Here is a 6,000-nt window from a genome sequence, read left to right as displayed (position 1 = left end):
GCATTGTCAGTGGTTTCTGCTATGCTTGTTTTGTACATTAACCAGAAAAAAGCAGGCTTGCGGTTTGGTCGAGCTGCAAAACTGTACTATATACATATATAATACACCTACATACAAATATAGTGAATAATAAAATTGTTTCTATAAGTGTATTGTTTCAGTTAAACTGTAATGAACATGTTTGAGTAATACAAAATAATGAACTCTAATGTTCTAACTGACATTGCAGTTGTATATTTCTATGATTCATTCATTCATTTATTTATTGATTTTTTTTACCTTAGTCCCATTTTTATTAAACCGGGGTTGCCACAGTGGAATGAACCGCCAACTTATCCAGCATTTTTTTTTTTTTTTTAAACAGCGGATGCCCTTCCATATATTATAGAAATATTTCTTTAATATATTGCAATATTGAATATATAATTTCAATAATCAGTAATAATAAATTTGAAATGAAATCATAATTTTCCATAAATTGGGATGATTTTGTAAGGGAGTGCATCTGAAATATAATAAACCAATAAAATATAAAGTGCTATATGATTTTCTGGAACTCTAAGGCTGAAATAAAGCTGGGCGATATGGCACATTTGCAAGCTTGCTTATTATTTTCCATATTTAACGATAATGATATAAATATATTTATATTTCAATATCAGTTGTCAATGCTTGCAGATTTAAAAGAGTACCCCAACAATGACTCAAGCCACAAAAATCAGAGGGTCCATTAAATGGCATAACATATTTTCGCCAGATAAATTTTCAGTGGTTCAAAATTTGCTACATCTCTAATATTAACACACTTCTAGATTCCCATTGTTGCACATTTCTGCTCTGTGATTGGCTCTTACATCAGCATAGAGTAAAAAATTCCAGAGCTTATTTTTGTTATTGACATAAATTTTATCGTGATTTGATATAATATTGTTTATCGGCCCAGCCCTACAATATTAGGGCTGGGCATGTATATATATATAATGTTATTTTTTTACTGAAATTAATGATAAATAAAAAATATAAATAAATAATAAACGTTTTGTTGACTTTATGGTTAAACCTCTGAAAAAAAAACTTCATAAATCATGAGTGTTTTCAAATGTGTTTTTTTAAATTGTGGTCAACAAAAACACCAATTGAACTATGCAGATCCTGCGATGTGAATATTGCTGATGTGCACATTACGATGTCAATGCTGAAACGATATATTGTGCAACCCTACCTTATAATCACAAATAACAAAAAAATCTATTAGGATACAGCCTAGGCAACATTATACAACAACTTATCCCTGTAACAAGTTCAAGTATCCCTCTATCTGTAACCAACATGAAAAGAAACCATGCTTTCCTCTTCAACAAGACGACTGCAGGAACACAACTCTAAGCTTGTGTATCATCTAGCTAGCAATGGAGTCATTAGCAGTCCATCAGTCTTGCCTGCTATCCACAGTCATAACAATTCCAAATACCATTATCATTCTGAATATGATCTTTACATGATTATTCTCCAAATGACTGTTCCCTTCCCATCCTCTGAAGCTGTTGGATTGACAATTCAACAAAAAGCAGTGCAAGTTATGAGAAATGCCACTCAATGCAAACGACACACACATAAACAAATAAATGAATCACAGTGAAAAAAGCAAAACCTCATTTCAGTGCCAGTAGAGGTAATACAATACAACCGGTTAACAGGATATTATGATTCTGGTGGGTGGGTTTGGGGCTTAATAGCACTTGGAAGATATAAAAAGGGAGAGATGGATTTAATCTTAATTCTGAGGTGGTTTTGTGGTCCGTCTTGCAGAGGCTTCAGGCCAAATATGTGTATCTGTTCCAACAGAACCTTGAAGAGTGGTTTAAAGATTTGGAGCTCATAAGATCAACATCTGGTTGCAAGCACAATGTAGGTTGTCATTAGGTGAACAAATCTCTGCTTTCATATCAAGAAAACTCAACCTGACAAACTGATTGCGTCGTGACAGAACATTCACCTCATATCAGCATCACACCACCTTTTCACTTCTCTATTCTTGGACAGAACTTCTCTCTGCACTCTTTTTAACAACCATGCTTCTAAGCACACGAAGGGTAGACTTTTTGAATCCAGAAATATGAAACCCCATTGTTAAAGCCACTTTGTGCAAACATGGGCCCTCTGAAACAATCAAGTGTTCTCAGGGGTCTATTTCATTAAGGAGGTTTAACCAACTTGGAGTTTAAACTTGAACTCTGAGATTTACAAAGAGATTCAAAACTCAAGAGTTTTCAGTTTCAGAATAGCTAAACTGAGTTAGGTCAATCAACTAGTAGATCTGTGTAGATCAGCTCAGAGTTTAGGGCGCACACCGTGACTATGAAAAGGCATCATCAATGGAGCACAGATATTGAGTCACCATGGCAACATCTGAAAAAAAAAAAGAGATCAGCATTTCTTTCTCCAGCTGAACTTGATGTGTTCATGCAGAGGTTTAGCAAATATGAGCGTATAAAAAAAAAAGCAGCACCACTGCATCAGTGAAACAGAGACCGTGTGGGAATATAGCTGCTCAAGTTAATGTGTAATTTTACATTTAAAGTTTTAAATATTTAATAAAAAAGTAATGTAATGTGTGACATTTATAAAACGAATAATAATCCCGTTAGCCTAGTTATAGTACATGTCGAAGGTCAGTGAATTTAAGATAATATTTAAGAAAAAAGGACAAGCCATTCTCTTACGTGACTTTGTTCTTTGTGTGACCGAAAGGTAGGCAATAGCTATGTTTCCATCCAAAAATATGAATTGAATTTATGTGCAAAACTGGAATATCGCACAAAAGATGAGCGAATAAAGCAGCATTTCCATCCAACGAGTCAAAGAGAACAAAATCGACACTTCCCGATTAACTGGCGCCAAAATCAACAGTAAAAACAGAATTTACTGTGGTAGAAGAAAATACGTGAATCTTTTCTTTATTTAATAAATGTTCTTGCGCCTCAGAAGACAATGTTGACACACAATAAACACATGGTGGCATTTGAAGCCATGAGACACGGAGAACAGACACTCTTGAGGTAATTAATAATATACATTAATACTGAAACGGTTAAGGCATTTTAGAATGAATGACCAAAACAACATTAAAGATATTCTATGCATATGTTTTTTATGCGTATTTTCAAAAGTTATGTTCATCATGACGTTTCCATCAATCGTTTTTATGCCCATCTCCAAAATGAGCATTAAAATGGGTGGGTGAAAACGTAGAGCTATGGCGAGAAATGCCACTTCGTCTTTAAAAAAAGGGGAGGAGACCGACAGAAACTCAGAGTTTAGAAAATAAAACCTGCTCCTGACCAGGTTAGTTATCAATGTAACTGACTCGGAGTTAAAGTTACCTCTCTTTCAGAAACAGGCTTGACTTACCCTGCTTTCTCGAGTTTGACAAACCTGCCATTTTGAAACAGAAAACCCAGAGTTTCTCTCATTTCAGGGTTAAAATACTCTGTTTTCACTTAATCTCCTTTCTGAAATAGGCCCCAGGTTCAGTTCCATAAAAATAAATAAACAAATAAATAGCCTAATCTATTACGATATGACATTTGTGCACTTAATTAAGGGCAGATTTCAACTTGTCTCGCTGAAAAATGGATGTAAAGTTTCCTGTTTTAAAGAGTTTTAAAGGGACCATCCTGACTTTTAGAAGTATAAGCAAAAGCAAATGTCTGCCATGGTATGGGGCTAACAAATCAAATCTAATAGGTGACTGGTGCCATTTTAAAATGGTACCAAAACATGTTATCAAGATGACAAGACAATATTTTGCTTGTAAAACATTGCGTATCAGTTGCTTTTCTCAATTCCCATACATTATTAGAAGTTAAACACACCTGTGTAACAACTTTTGATAGGTTTATATTGCCACATTACTGCTTCCAGAACACTTTATTTGGTCAGTGAACACAATGCATTTTCTTTTTCTTTGTACTTTGTCATATAAATAAAGTGCAAATAAATGATTGATTGAATTAAAATAAATAAAATAGAATTTTGAGTGGATATTACTAAATGTCCCTTATTGGAAACACTGCATGAGCATGAATATTTGACAGAGGTATTCATTCATTTATTCATTAATTTTCTTTTCGGCTTAGTCACTTTATTAATCTGGGGTCGTCACAGCGGAATGAACTAGCAACTTGTCCAGCATATGTTTTACTCAGCGGATGCCCTTCCAGCTGAAACCAATCACTGGGAAACATTAATACAAACTCATTTACACACGTTCACTATGGACAATTTGGCTTACCCAATTCACCTATATCACACGTCTTTGGACTTGTAGGGGAAAATGGAGCACCCAGAGAAAACCCACGCGAACATGGGGAGAACATTCAAACTCAATCTGCAATCTGATCCAGCTGAGGCTCGAACCAGCAACCTTCTTGCTGTGCTGTACCCGCTGTCCCACTGTGATGTCTTGACAATAATATGTTGTTTTTAATATGTTCTCTACGCTGTATATATTCTCAATTTCAAAACATTATTAGATGCTTGGCACTATGTGAAACACACCTCTATAGCAACTTTTGTTAGTTGTGCTGCAGCCGTGTTTCTGCTTACAGTACACTTTATTTGGTCAGTGAAAACATTTAATTGTCTTTGTATTTTGTCAGTTAAATAAAGTGCAAATAAATTAACAAATACCAGATTCTTTAATTTTTTATTGGATTCTATAAAATGCCCCAAGTTGGAAACATTGCAGGACCATGAGCATGAAGATTTGACAATAGTATGTTGCTGTTTATATTATTTTATATGCAATATGTTCTATACGCTGTTGTTCATGTTTAAATATATCAATATTTTAAAATGCAATATGTAATGTGTACAAAATATACACATCCATTGAATTAGTTTACATGAAATGATATTTTAATATTTTTCTGATTGGTTAATGAGTGGCAGTTGTCGATTGGGAAAAAAATGAGCATCACTAGTTTAAACTTTTTTTGGAGTAGTGGAATTGGTTTTAACAGCTCAAGGAAGTGGAGACACTTTTCCGTTGTTTTAATAGTCTTTGGAAAGTGCGATGTTAAAAAATACAAATTTTAAACACACCTCTGTAACAACTTTTGTTAGAGTGCGTTGTTGCCATCAAAATAAAGCTGCTTTTGTTTACAGAACAATTTATTTTTCAGTGAAAACATTGGATTTTTTTTCTTTGTACTTACTTTAGTCAATGAAAAAAGTGTAGATTAACTGTTTTTAATTTAATTAAACAATTTTTGACTAGATTTTACAAAACGTCCCAACTTTTTTGGACTTGTGTAATTGGTTTCTACAGCTGAAGGAATGACACTTTTCCATTTTTTTTTTTTTTCAAACAGTCCAAGGAAAATTCAATATCAGAATATCACACAAACAACTGACAACCTTCTCCAATCACCCACTGACACCACAAATATACAAATAATATTAACAATTTTAAGACTGCATAAGCGCATGACAACTCAGGATTATCCCTGTGTAAAATATGAGAAGTGTTCAATTTAAATCAAGACAAACCAGTATTCAATTTACCTGAGGTTTAGAATGACCTAGTCTTAACTCCCCATGGAGTTCCTGGAAAAAGAAAATTGTAGAAAAACCACCATGCTGTTGAACAGAATGAGCAAGACCTCTGCCTGGCCTGTAAAGATGGGGAAATGATAGAGAGCAGAATAGAGACAAAGAAATAAACAGAAATGCATGGTTGCCATTTTAACTGGCTTCACTTGTTTCATAAACAGCTTGAATAGAGAAGAAAACCAAACCAATGTGTGCCCGCCGGCTCTGGCCCACTGATAGCACATTACAGCTCCTAATTTAAAGAAAACTCTCCTTTCTGCAAGAAACAAACCTGAAAGAAATACAAAAAGCTATGTCTGGCAGAGCAAGAGATAGTGTGAAAGAAAATCTTTTGTCTTCATTTGTAGTTTTTCTTTCTATCCAAAAGCAAAGATGGCCTTTTTT

Source organism: Danio rerio, chromosome 14, assembly GCF_049306965.1.
Source record: "Danio rerio strain Tuebingen ecotype United States chromosome 14, GRCz12tu, whole genome shotgun sequence".
In the NCBI taxonomy this organism is placed as follows: Eukaryota; Metazoa; Chordata; class Actinopteri; order Cypriniformes; family Danionidae; genus Danio; species Danio rerio.
Note: the sequence above shows the minus strand (reverse complement) of the source record.